The sequence below is a fragment of the Schistocerca gregaria genome, chromosome 2 (assembly GCF_023897955.1).
Source record: "Schistocerca gregaria isolate iqSchGreg1 chromosome 2, iqSchGreg1.2, whole genome shotgun sequence".
NCBI classification, from domain to species: Eukaryota; Metazoa; Arthropoda; class Insecta; order Orthoptera; family Acrididae; genus Schistocerca; species Schistocerca gregaria.
In genome coordinates, this window is record NC_064921.1 from 329201567 (window position 1) to 329216179 (window position 14613).

General features: G+C 40.0%; 1 protein-coding gene across 3 annotated transcripts in view; it reads left to right on the forward strand.

Annotated features, from left to right (window-relative positions):
* LOC126336980 (U7 snRNA-associated Sm-like protein LSm11) overlaps positions 1-14613 on the forward strand; it is a 124861-nt gene that overhangs the window by 93660 nt on the left and 16588 nt on the right. The gene's annotated exons all lie outside the window — the stretch shown is intronic.

Here is a 14613-nt window from a genome sequence, read left to right on the forward strand (position 1 = left end):
AGCACCATCTATTTGTTGAACTCTTGTTTTTACACCCCCCCCCCCCCCCCCAATGACATTTCCCCTGCGTCACTAATATGCTGTTCAAACTTGACATCATACCAAGCACTTTTACTTTGACGCCACGGACAACTGATTCTTCAGGAACAACAAGGATAAGCTCAAGAGTTGGAACAAATTACAAGCAGAAATTGAGAATGAGTCATTCCACACCAAATCATGCAGAAATATTAAGAAATGACACACATCCTCAAAAGAAGTAATATGGATTCAAGAACTCAGGCTTTCATAGTAGAGCCCCTTTGTAATGTAAAAGCGTAATAGTTCCTTCAGGTTTTTTTTTTTTTTCAAATTAAAGAGAAATGTTTATATTTTTGTGTTCAAGCTGCTCGTGTTGAATATAATCTATAACTTAGAAAAAGTTGTAAATAATTTATTTTAAGCAAACTCAATACACGGACATTCTTTTTTTTAAAGGTATTCCTCCCTCATAGATTCCTGTGGGAGTTTTACAATATTCATAATAATATTTCATTTTTTTCTCACAAAAAGAATCAGTCTGTAGAAATGGAAAGTGTGGAAAAACACTTTTTATTTAATCAAAAAAATGTTTGCTTAAATTGGTAATGTATGACTGCCAAGTCACACTTGCAAGCTGCTTAAAGGGGGAGGAGGCTACATTGGGTTTTCCTAGGGACAAACCATGTTTAAGAAAAAAATTTAAATTAATTACCACTAAATGTGTTACATAATACACATCTTTGTTTTGAGTCTTGTGTTCATTGAGCATCCAATCTGGAGCTCTTGGTACTAAGTTGCATCACTCAGTTCATTGTTGAAATCAAACAATGAGAAGCCAAAAGTTGAATAACAACAATATTATGAAAATGATAGATTGTTACTCATTATACAGAGGAAAAGTTGAGTTGCAGACAGGCAAAATGAAAAGATTTTTCTAGTTCATTGTTGGTCAAAATTTATTAGTCTATCTATAAAAAATAATAACAATAATATTAAAATAAAAATTTGAAATACTTCTGTGATGAAACTATTGAACAAAATGCTTTTGTCATTATTTAATCACTTTTTAGATTAGTTCAACATCTTTTCTGTTATTTATGATAAATGGTGGTTTTATGTATCAGGCAATATGGGAAGTACAAGTAGGCGGTGTATTCTTGCACAGTACTTTCAATATTCATGTGATGGTGCCCTCACATACTGGAATGAATTGACTGATGAAGAACAAGAACTTTTCTTAGGGAGAAGCAACAGTCATTCTTACTGTGTACCTGTTTCATAAGTATTTGTTAAACTTAAAAACAGATATCTGTGCAGCTTCTCCCTACATAAGAAAATTTGCTATGATCCCTTTCTGCTTCATAAATGGTCTGTGTCATCTGGATCATGTGAAGTTAGTGTAGAACTGGCAAAGAACTTCAGAATTAGAGAATTTAATGGAGAAAAAATGTGCCCATCCTCTAGCATACTTATTGCTGGAAAGAAAGGAAGTGATGACTTGTCATTTGATGATATAAATGTTAGTAATGTGAAGGTGCAGACTCCTGAGAAAACTTTGCTCAATACTGTCTGAACTAGCCTGGGAACATCTCTTGAAAAGCTGCATTCACTGGCTCTTGATTGTCAGTATGCAGCAGCCAAGTGTAAATTTGAATCGGCGACTGGGGTATTGAAACTTAAAATTTCATATGTATATCGAGTGGAGCTAGCTATACATCCGAGTAATAATCGTGACACTCTTTTAACAATACTTGCAGAAAAGGTAAAATATCATGTTCCTTTTTGCCAGTGTTTTTTATATACACACATCAAAAAAAGTTTTGCATCACACCAGTTCCGAGAGTTCGGGAACCTGTACAGAAAATTTGAATAGAGATCAACATACACATCATTTCCACCCTTTTTATTGCTCATGGAAACCACACATTGGATGTTGTACCACCATGCAGCGAGACCTTCAGAGGTGGTGGTCCAGACTGTTGTACTCACCCGTACCTCTAATACCCAGTAGCATGTCCTCTTACATTGATGTATGCCTGCATTTGTCATGGCATACTATTCACAAGTTCATCACAGGCACTGTTAGTACAGATTGTCCCACTCCTCAACGTCGATTCGGCATAGATCCCTCAGAGTGGTTGGTGGGTGATGTTGTCCATAAACAGCCCTTTTCAATCTATCCCAGGCGTGTTTGATAGGATTCATGTCTGGAGAACATGCTGGCCACTCTAGTCAAGCGATGTCGTTATCCTGAAGGAAGTCGTTTGCAAGATGTGCATTATGGGGGCGCGAATTGTCATCCATGATGATGAATGCCTTGCCAATATGTTGCCGATATGGTTGCACTATAGGTCGCAGGATGGCATTCACATAAGATACAGCCATTATGGTGCCTTTCGTGACCACCAGTGGCGTACATCGGCCTCACATAATGCCACCCCAAAACAGTAGGGAACCTCCACCTTGCTGCACTCGCTGGACAGTGTGTCTAAGGCGTTCAACCTGACTGGGTTGCCTCCAAACATGTCTTCGACGATTGTCTGGTTGAAAGCATACGCGACACTCATCGGTGAAGAGAACGTGATGCCAGTCCTGAGCAGTCTATTCAGCATGTACCGCGCTGCATGGTGTCGTGGTAGCAAAGATGGATCTCGCCATGGATGTTGGGAGTGATGTTGTACCTCATGCAACATATTGTGCACAGTTTGAGTCATAACATTATGGGGCATTATTCAACATGGTTGGCGTTGCTGTCAGGGTTTCTCCGAGCCATGATCCGTGCTTAGCAGTCATCCACTGCAGTAGTAGCCCTTGGGTGGCCTGAGCGAGGCATGTCATCGACAGTTCCTGCCTCTCTGTATCTCCTACGTGTCCAAACAACATCTCTTTGGTTCACTCTGAGACATATGGACACTTCTCTTGTTGAGAGCCCTTCCTGGCATAAAGTAACAATGTGGACACGATCGAATTGTGGTACTGACCGTCTAGGCTTGGTTGAACTGCAGACAACACAAGCTGTGTACCTCCTTCGTGGTGGGATAACTGGAACTGATCAGGTGTCAGACCTCCTCCGTCTAATAGGCGTTGCTCATGCATTGTTTTTTACACCTTTGGGCAGGTTTAGTGACATCTCTGAACAGTCAAAGGGGCTGTGTCTGTGATACAATATCCACAATCAACGTCTATCTTCAGGAGTTCTGGGAACCGGGGTGATGCAAAACTTTTTTTGATGTGTGTACTTCTCCCTTTTTCATTCTGCACAGAACCCCCTCATTCATTACCTTATCAGTCCACCTAATTTTCAACATTCTTCTGTAGTGCTACATGTCAAATGCTTTGCTGTTCTTCTTTTATGGGTTTCCTGCAGTCCATATTTAACTGTAATACAATGTTGTGCTCCAAATGTGCACTCTCAGAAATTTCTTCCTCAAATTAAGCTCTAACTTCCATTCTAGTAAACTTGGCTTGGCCAGGTACGCCCTTTTTTCCAGTACTAATCTGCTTTTGATGTCCTCCTTGCTCCATCCATCACATGTTATTTTGCTGCATAGGTAGCATTTGTAGACTTAGAGAAAGCTTTTGACAATGTTGACTGGAATACTCTTTTTCAAATTCTAAAGGTGGCAGGGGTAAAATACAGGGAGCGAAAGGTTATTTATAATTTGTACAGAAACCAGATGGCAGTCATAAGAGTCGAGGGGCATGAAAGGGAAGCAGTGGTTGGGAAAGGAGTGAGACAGGGTTGTAGCCTCTCCCCGATGTTATTCAATCTGTATATTGAGCAAGCAGTAAAGGAAACAAAAGAAAAATTTGGAGTAGGTATTAAAATTCATGGAGACGAAGTAAAAACTTTGAGGTTCGCCGATGACATTGTAATTCTGTCAGAGACGGCAAAGGACTTGGAAGAGCAGTTGAACGGAATGGACAGTGTCTTGAAAGGAGGATATAAGATGAACATTAACAAAAGCAAAACGAGGATAATGGAATGTAGTCAAATTAAATCGGGTGATGCTGAGGGAATTAGACTAGGAAATGAGACACTTAAAGTAGTAAAGGAGTTTTGCTATTTAGGAAGTAAAATAACTGATGATGGTCGAAGTAGAGAGGATATAAAATGTAGACTGGCAATGGCAAGGAAAGCGTTTCTGAAGAAGAGAAATTTGTTAACATCGAATATCGATTTATGTATCAGGAAGTCGTTTCTGAAAGTATTTGTTTGGAGTGTAGCCATGTATGGAAGTGAAACATGGACGATAACTAGTTTGGACAAGAAGAGAATAGAAGCTTTCGAAATGTGGTGCTACAGAAGAATGCTGAAGATTAGATGGGTAGATCACGTAACTAATGAGGAGGTATTGAATAGTATTGGGGAGAAGAGAAGTTTGTGGCACAACTTGACTAGAAGAAGGGATCGGTTGGTAGGACATGTTTTGAGGCATCAAGGGATCACAAATTTAGCATTGGAGGGCAGTGTGGAGGGTAAAAATCGTAGAGGGAGACCGAGAGATGAGTACACTAAGCAGATTCAGAAGGATGTAGGTTGCAGTAGGTACTGGGAGATGAAGCAGCTTGCACAGGATAGAGTAGCATGGAGAGCTGCATCAAACCAGTCTCAGGACTGAAGACAACAACAACAACAACAGGTAGCAGAATTCCACAACTTCGTCTTCTTCGTGGTCACCAATCCTGAAGTAAAGTTTCTTGCTGTTTTTACTTCTGTTACTTCTTATTACTTTAATCTCTCTTCAGTTTATTCTCAATCTATATTCTGTACTCATTATATTGTTCATTCCATTCAACTGTTGTGAGTGAATCTTGTCATTGATATACTTTCACCTTGAATTTTAAAACCACTCTTGAATGTTTCTTGTGTTTCCACCATTGCTTCTTCAATGTATAGAGTGAACAGTAGGCACAAAATATTACATCCCTGTGTTACATTCTTTCCAATCTGAGCACTTTGTTCTTGGCCTTCCACTTTTATTATTCCCTCTTCAATGTAAAGAGTGAACAGTAGAGGCAAAAGATTACATCCCCGTCTTACATTCTTTCCAATCTGAGCACTTTGTTCTTGGTCTTTCACTTTTATTATTCCCTCTTGGCTATTGTATGTGTTGTTCGGTATATTACCCATCTTTCCATATAGCTTACCCCTATTTTTTTGAGGATTTAGAATATCTTGCAGCATTTTACATTGTCAAATGCTTTTTCCAGTCTGACAAATCCTATAAATATGTCTTGGTTTTTCTTTAGTCTTGCTCCCATTATCAACCATGACGTCAGAATTGCCTCTCTGGTGCCTTTACCTTTCTGAAAGTTGATCCTCATCTAACACATCCCCAATTTTCTTTTCAGTTATCTGTATATTATTTTTGTCAACAACTTGATGCATGAGTTGTTAAGCTGATTGTGCAATAATTCTCTCACTTGTCAGCTCGTGCTGTCTTCAGAACTGTGTGTATAATGTTTTTCCAGAAGTCAGATGGTATATCACCAGACTTGTACATTCTACACACCCATATGAATAGTCATTTTGTTGCCACTTTCCCTAATGATTTTAGAAATTCTAGTGGAATGTTACCTATCCCTTCTGACTTATTTGATCTTAAGTATTCCAAAGCTCTCTTAAATTCTGATTCTAATACTGGATCCACTATCTCTTCTAAATTGACTCCTATTTCTTCTTCTATAACATAAGACATATCTTCTCCTCTCATAGGGACCTTGATTGTACTCTTTCCACCTCTCCGTTCTCTCTTTAGCATTTAACAGTGGAATTCCTGTTGCGCTTGTAATGTCACCATCCTTGCTTTTAATTTCACCAAAGGTTGTTTTGACCTTTCTATATGCTGAGTCTGACCTTCCGACAATTATTTCTTTTTTTGATTTCTTCACATTTTTCATGCAGCTGTTTCCTGTGCTCCCTGCACTTTCTGTTTGTTTAATTCCTAAGTGACTTATATTTCTGTATTCCCAAGGTTCTCTGAACATTTTTGTGCTTCCTTCTTTCATTGATCAACTGAATTATTTCTTCTGTTACTCATGGTTTCTTCATAGTTATCTTCTTTGTACTTATGTTGTTCTTCTCAACTTCTGTGACAGCGCTTTTTAGAGACGTCCATTCCTCTTCAACTGAACTGGCTATTGAGCTGTTTCTTATTGCAGTATCAATAGCATCAGAGCATTTCAAGCATGTCTCTTCATTCATTAGCACTTCTGTATCCCACTTCCTCATACATTTATTCTTCCTGACTAGTCTCTTAAAGTTTGGCTTACTCTTCATAATTACTAAATTGTGATCTGAGTGTATATCTGCTCCTGGGTAACTTTTACAATCCAATAGCTGGTTTTGGAATCTCCGCCTGTCCATGATGTAATTTCACTGAAATCTTCGCATATCTCCCAGCTGTTTTCATGTATAGTCCCCCTCTTGTGATTCTTGAACAGGTTACTCAATATTACTAACTGATATTTATTGCAGAAATCAATTAATGTTTGTTCTCTCATTTGTAGTACCAAGCCCATATTCTCCCATAACCCTTTCTTCTCCTCCTTCCCCTAAGACCGCATTCCAGTCCCCAATGATTATTAGATTTTCATTTCCCTTTACATACTGAGTTATCGGTTCAATATCCTCATATACTTTGCCTGTCTCTTTAGCTTCGGCTTGCGACTTTGGCATATATACCTGGTGTTGGTTTGCTGTTGATTCTGTTAAGAATAACACTATCACTGAACTATCCACAGTAACACACTCTCTACTCTAATTTCCTATTCGTAACAAGTCCTACGTAGTCCTGTTATACAATTTTCTGTTGCTGTTGATATTACCCTATACTTATATGACCAGAAATCTTTGCCTTCTTTCCATCTCACTTTTCTGACCCGCACTATATCCACACTAAGTGTTAGCATATCCATTTTCAGGTCTTCTAGCATCCCTACCACTTTCAGACTTCTGACATACAAGCCCCGACTTGTAGAACATTACTCTTTCATAGGTTATTCAATCTTTTTCTCATGGTCACCTTCCCCTTGGTAGTCCTGATCTGAAGATCAGAATGTGTGACTAGTCCAGAATCTTCTGCAAAGGAGAATCATCATAACATTTTTCCTATTGAATGCCACATGTCCTTTAATGCAGTGGTTTCCATTGCCTTCTGTGTTCTCACACCGTTGATCGTTGCTGATTCTTTTGCTTTTAGAGGCAGTTTCCAGCCCCAAGGGCAAGAGTGTGCCCTGAACCTCTGTCTTCTCTTCTCCGCTCTATTTCACATGGCCATTGGCAGAAAGAGGATGACTTCTTACGCAGGAAGTCTTTCGCCATTTTTATGCCAGAAGTTAGCTGCCAGTTCTAATTATTTTTATTCAAAATTTCAGCAGTGATGGGTTTCAACCCGGGACTGAGGACATTTTGATTACTAATCAAAGATGCTACCCGTATACCACGGTTACAGGAGCAAAATGAAATAGAAGACCCTGATGATATGGTTCAATACTGTAATGTGTATCAACTGATAGATTGACTTTAATTGTTCAAATCACCATTATGCTGGAATTCTGTGACACACTAATGTGTATAAACTTGCTCCATAATCTTTCATTTCTCAATCACAGTCTGATTACCTAAAAATTAAGAAGGAAGCGGTAGTAGCTGCCCTCTTCGCAGCTTTGTTTATGTACAAAATAGACACAGTTGCACGCACATGTTTTTGTATTATTTCTGATGATCTAAAATACCATGTGGCCCTGATGTATCAGACTCTTAAGTCTGTACTGATTTTTTTTTAGGTGAATTTCCTGAAATTCCCCTTGCTTCTGCTGATTATTTTCCTGATGGATGTGCTGCACAGTACAAAGTTTATCCGCATCTGTGAATGTGATTTCAGTGTTAAGTGCAGCTGGTCTTTTTTTGCAACCAGGCATGGCAAATCTACTTGCAGTGGTATTGGTCACACTATTAAAAGACCTGTCACAGAAAGAAGTTTGCAGACACTGTATAAAGATAAAAACTTGCAGAATTGTGGGTATTTGAATTCTGCCAGGAGAGTCTGCAAGGAATTCCAGTTCTCTGTTTCAAAAAATGAAATCTACATCTACATCTGTATTCTGTGAACCACTGTGAAGTGCATGATATAGGAATTGTCTCATTGTACCAGTAATTAGAGCATTTTTTCCCATTCTATTCACAAATGTAGTGAAGGAAAAATGATTATTTAAATGGCTCTATACTTACTACCTTTATATGAGCTATACATAGGGGGTTTCAGTATATTTCTAGATTCATTATTTAAAGCCAGTACATGTCTGTGGGGTTTCTCGCGATAGTTTCTGTCTGTCTTCAAGAGTCTGATGGTTTGGTTCTTTCATCATCTGTGTTACACTCTTGTGTGGTCAGACAAACTGGTGACCATTCATGATGCCACTCTCTGTATACATACAATATCCCTTGTGAATCCTGTTTGGTATGGATCCCACGCACAAGAGCAAAATTTTAGAATGGGTTGCATGAGTGATTTATAACCAGTCTCCTTTGTAGACTAATTGCATTTTCCTGATATTGTACCAGTACACCGAAGTGTGGTACATGCTTTGCCCATGACTGAGCCTGTGTGATTGTTCCACTACATGTCCTACTGAGTGTTACATCCAGGTATTTGTAAGAGTTTGCAGATTCCAATTGTGACTCACTAATATTATAGTTATAGGATACTATGTTTCTTTCACTTTGTGATGTGCAAATTTTTACATTTTTAAACATTTAAAGCATGTTGCCAATCATTGCACCACTTTGCAATCTTATAAAGGTCTGACTGAATATTTGTACAGCTTGGTCCAGACTGTACTTCATTGTAGGGACTACATCATCTGTGAAAAGTCTGAGGTTACTTTTAATATTGTCCACTAGATCATTAATACACAACATGAACAGCAACAGACCCAACAAACGTCGTTGGGGTACACCTTAAGTTATTTCTACATCTGTGAATTATTCTCCATTCATGATAATGTGCACCCTCCGTACTGAGAAATCCTAAGCCCAGCACATATTTAGTCTGATACTCCATACGATTGTATTTCTGATGATAAGCATAGATGTGGTACTGAATGTAATGTTTTTCGAAAATCGAGAAATATGGTCTCTATCAGACTGTCTTGATCTGTGGCTTTCAGGGTGTCATGTGAGAAAAGTGCGAATTAGGTTTCACTTGATCTATGTTTTCGAAATACATGCTGATTGGCATGGATGACGTCATTATTTTCAAGATACCTCAGTATGTTTGAGCTCAGAATATGTTCTAATATTCTACAACAAATGGATGTCAAGGACATTGGACAGTAGTTTTGTGTATCATTTCTTCCATCCTTCTTGTAGACAGGTGTGATCTATGGTTTCTTCTAGCTACTAGACACAGCTTTTTGTTCAAGGGAAACAAGTTACAAGTTCTTTTTTCAACTCTGAAACTACAAAAACAGATTATGGAACACAATCCATGCATCACATTATACCAATGTCACCAACCAAGATTGGAGCATAAAGGCTAAGATGTGGTACAGATTTTAGTATCATGCATGATTTCTCTGCACTTCTATCACTAACGCCAGAATGTTCTGTGCAGTGCGGTTGCTATTTTGCATGTGTGTATGGCTCTTCTTGGTATTTGGGTATTGTTGAGAAAGTGAATGACAATGAAGGAGATGTTACAGGAAGATCGTGCATCCATATGTACCATTCTTGTCCATCTGTTGGCCTGATTGTGATGTTTGTGACATTCCATTCTCTCATATTCTGTGTGAAGTTGATATCACCAAAGCAAAAGGCCATACTCATTCTCTAAGCAAAAACTCTTCAAGGTTGGCGGGAGAAAAGTGGTCCTTATACAAAGAACTATTAAATGTGAAACATTACAGTGACTTGTTACATGTATACTTCTAAATGATCTTGAATGCAGATTGCAGCATCAGCATTTTGTGTTGACATGATAGTGACTTTTGAGAAAGTGCTCAAGTACTGCAAACAAAATCCTAGGTGTCACTGCATTGAATTAATCCATTTATGACACAGAAATTACCATTATAATGTTAATAGATTGTGCAATGTATATGAACATTTTATATTTTGTACTTCTGTTTTATACTGCAGTTTTTGTTGTACTTGTATATTTTAGACTCACTTATGTTGTTATGCAACTTTGATAGCTAACAGTATTTCTCTCAAGGATACTGTGGGAATGCTAATGGCTGAGTGGAAATGTTTTCAAAATCCACATAAAAAATATTTTTGTGATGAAACTGTACTATTTGTAGATCATTGTCTAATATTTCCTGCGATTTTCAGAGGTGGGAGGGTGGGGTGGGGAAAGTGGCCATTTTTTTCTAATTTAACAGAAAATAAAATAAAATAAATCTACGAAAGTTTGTATGACCAGTTCTTTCATATTTTCATAAACTAGATTTCCGAAAGAATAGTAAGGAAAAAATTGGCAGCTTACTTTTTTCCATTTAAAAACTGCTGCCAATTTTTAAATTTTCGCAGTTTGGTTTGAAGTAACACATTGCATCAAACTTTGGCAATCACTACCAACAGAATGCATATAAAGCAATAAAAACTGGTAACAGTTCATGAAATTAATTACAAAAGCTCTACATAAAATCTCATTTCTCTGCTAGATAGAGGTTATCATAGCCTGGATGACTTGATATGGAATGACCCAAAGACATTGGCCAACGAGCAGCAGGTCAGTATAGCCAAAGAATAATAGAATAACAGAAGCCAGCATCAATGCCACACAACACAGTCATATATACAGGCTCTTTTGGGCCTATGTTATGTGGTAATGAAGTGCCTGGTAGAGGACGTCCATTGAGCACCCCCCACCCCTTTGTGTGTGTGTGTGTGTGTGTGTGTGTGTGTGTGTGTGTGTGTGTGTGTGTGTGTGTGTGTGTGTGTGTGTACCAAAACATACTTTCAAGTGTTGTACCAACAACAGCCATGGGAGACCATTAATTCCTTGCTTTGGTAATGCAGCAAATAATGAGAGAAGGGATACGACAGTGTATGTTGTCTGTTTATTTCAAATCCAGATAGCTGGTTGGAAGCAGCAGTGTTGTACAGTGAGTTCAGGTCTGTCTGTATTTTGGTATGTATATAATCAACATATTTTCAGTATGATGTGTTAGTATTTGTTAACAACCCTGCTATCATAATTGATATTTTATTCCAGTTTCTATGTGACAATATACTATGATTTCAAGGAACTTTGGAGAGGTATTAATCCAGCAGATTCTTAATAACACGAGTGGTGTATAGTTTCATATTTAGTCCAGTAGATTCTAATCTAGAAATGAAATTGTTGAACTTGTATCTTATTTGGCTGCCTCTTTATTTTGTCAAAGAGATAGAGGTACTGGCCAGTACTTACCTCAGCTCAGTACAGCCGATAGATACACAAAAAACAACCGAAAATTTACGTTCCTAGCTTTTAGAATAAATATTCCTTCATCAGGGAGGAGAGAGCGGAAAGAAAGGGAAGAAGGGAAAGTGGATTTAGTTACTCACAACCCAGGTTATGAAGCAACAGGGAAAGGAAAACCAGGGAGGGTAGCAAGGATGGAGGCATGGTTGTCAGAGGGATGCCAAAGATATTCTACTGCAAGTACTGTGCCAGCTTCAAAACAAAGAGGATGCATACAGAAGTAAAGAGGTATATAGTATAAAGATGTAGGATGAAAAGATGCATGGATGGCTAAAGAGGAAAGGGAAAGAGGAGAAGACTGAGGAGTAAATGGGAGTGAGGTTGTTTAATGTAGGTTCAGTCCAGGGGGATGTCGGGATGAAAGGATGTGTTGGGAGGGAGAAGCCAAATGGCACATACGGTGTAGCAGGTTCCTAGGTCCCTAGAATTATGCTGGAGGGCATGCTCTGCTACTGGGTATTGGACATTTCCTAGGCGGACAGTTTGTCTGTGTCCGTTCATGTGCTCAGCCAGTTTAGTTGTTGTCATACCAATGTAAAAGGCTGTGCAGTGCAGGCATGTCAGCTGATAAATGACATGTGTAGTTTCACATGTGGCCCTGCCTTGAATTGTGTATGTTTTACCAGGGGGCTGGAGTAGGTGTTTGTGCGGGGATGCACGGGGCAGGTTTTGCAGTGGGGTTGGTTACAGGGGGGTAGAGAAGGTAGTCTGGGAATATTGTAGGGTTTAACAAGGATGTTACAGAGGTTAGGGGGACGACGAAAGGCAACTTTGGGTGGTGTGGGGAGAATTTTGTCAAGGGCTGATCTCATTTCAGGGGTTGACTTGAGAAAGTCATATCCCTGGCGGAGTAATTTATTGATGTTTTCGAGGCCAGGATAATATTGGGTGACAAGGGGGATGCTTCTGTGTGGTCTGGGGGTAGGAACATTGTTGTTGGACGGGGATGAATGTATTGCTCGGGAGATCTGTTTGTGGACAAGGTCTGGAGGATAGTTGCGGGAGAGGAAAGCACTGGTCAGGTTATTGGTGTAATTGTTGAGGGATTCGTCACTGGAGCAGATACGTTTGCCACGAATATCTAGGCTGTAGGGAAGGGAGTGTTTGATGTGGAATGGAGGCTTCAAAGCCCCAACAGAACGTATCTCAGCTCTGGTAGACCAACACCTCCAACCTATCACCCGCAGACTCCCATCCTACATCAAGGACACAAACCACTTCCTAGAACGCCTCAAATCCATTCCCACTCCTCTCCCACCTGAAACCTTTCTTGTCACAATAGATGCTACATCCCTTTACACAAACATCCCACACACCTGTGGTCTCTCTGCCCTTGAGCACTACCTCTCCCAACTCCCACCTGAAGATCTTCCAAAAACCTCGTTCCTTATCACACTTACCAACTTCATCCTCACCCATAATTACTTCACTTTTGAAGGCCAGACCTCCAAACAAATCAGGGGAACGGCCATGGGAACCAGGATGGCTCCGTCCTATGCCAACCTCTTCATGGTCCACATGGAGGAGGCTTTCCTGAAGACCCAACAGCTGCTTCCCCTGGCCTGGTATAGGTTTATAGATGACATCTTTGTGGTCTGGACTCATGGTGAAGAAACACTCCTTAATTTCCTCCATAACCTCAAGTCCTTTTCGAATCTGAATTTCACCTGGTCCTTCTGCAAAACACAAGCCTCCTTCCTGGATGTTGACCTTCATCTTTTTGAAGCTCACATCCACACCTCTGTCCATATCAAACCCACAAACAAACAACAGTACCTTCACTTTGATAGCTGCCAGCCATTCCACATCAAACGCTCCCTTCTCTACAGCCTAGGTATTCGTGGCAAACGTATCTGCTCCAGTGATGAATCCCTCAACAATTACACCAATAACCTGACCAGTGCTTTCCTCCCCTGCAACTATCCTCCAGACCTTGTCCACAAACAGATCTCCCGAGCAATACATTCATCCCCGTCCAACAACAATGTTCCTACCCTCAGACCACACAGAAGCATCCCATTTGTCACCCAGTATTATCCTGGCCTCGAATACATCAATAAATTACTCCGCCAGGGATATGACTTTCTCAAGTCAACCCCTGAAATGAGATCAGCCCTTGACAAAATTCTCCCCACACCACCCAGAGTTGCCTTTCGTCGTCCCCCTAACCTCCGTAACATCCTTGTTAAACCCTACAATATTCCCAGACTACCTTCTCTACCCAGCAGTTCCTACCCCTGTAACCAACCCCACTGCAAAACCTGCCCCGTGCATCCCCGCACAAACACCTACTCCAGCCCCCTGGTAAAACATACACAATTCAAGGCAGGGCCACATGTGAAACTACACATGTCATTTATCAGCTGACATGCCTGCACTGCACAGCCTTTTACATTGGTATGACAACAACTAAACTGGCTGAGCACATGAACGGACACAGACGAACTGTCCGCCTAGGAAATGTCCAATACCCAGTAGCAGAGCATGCCCTCCAGCATAATTCTAAGGACCTAGGAACCTGCTACACTGTATGTGCCATTTGGCTTCTCCCTCCCAACATCAGTCCCTCTGAACTGCGGAGATGGGAACTTGCGCTCCAACACATCCTTTCATCCCGACATCCCCCTGGACTGAACCTACGTTAAACAATCTAACTCCCATTTACTCTTCAGTCTTCTCCTCTTTCCCTTTCCTCTTTAGCCATCCATGCATCTTTTCATCCTACATCTTTATACTATATACCTCTTTACTTCTGTATGCATCCTCTTTGTTTTGAAGCTGGCACAGAACTTACAGTAGAATATCTTTGGCTTCCCTCTGACAACCATGCCTCCATCCTTGCTACCCTCCCTGTTTTCCTTTCCCTGTTGCTTCATAACCTGGGTTGTGAGTAACTAAATCCACTTTCCCTTCTTCCCTTTCTTTCCGCTCTCTCCTCCCTGATGAAGGAATATTTATTCCGAAAGCTAGGAACGTAAATTTTCGGTTGTTTTTTGTGTATCTATCAGCTGTACTGAGCTGAGGTAAGTACTGGCCAGCCCTTCTATCTCTTTGTTAGTATTTGTTTCACATCTTTATATGAGATTTTCCATTAATTCTTTATTTTGTCAGTCTA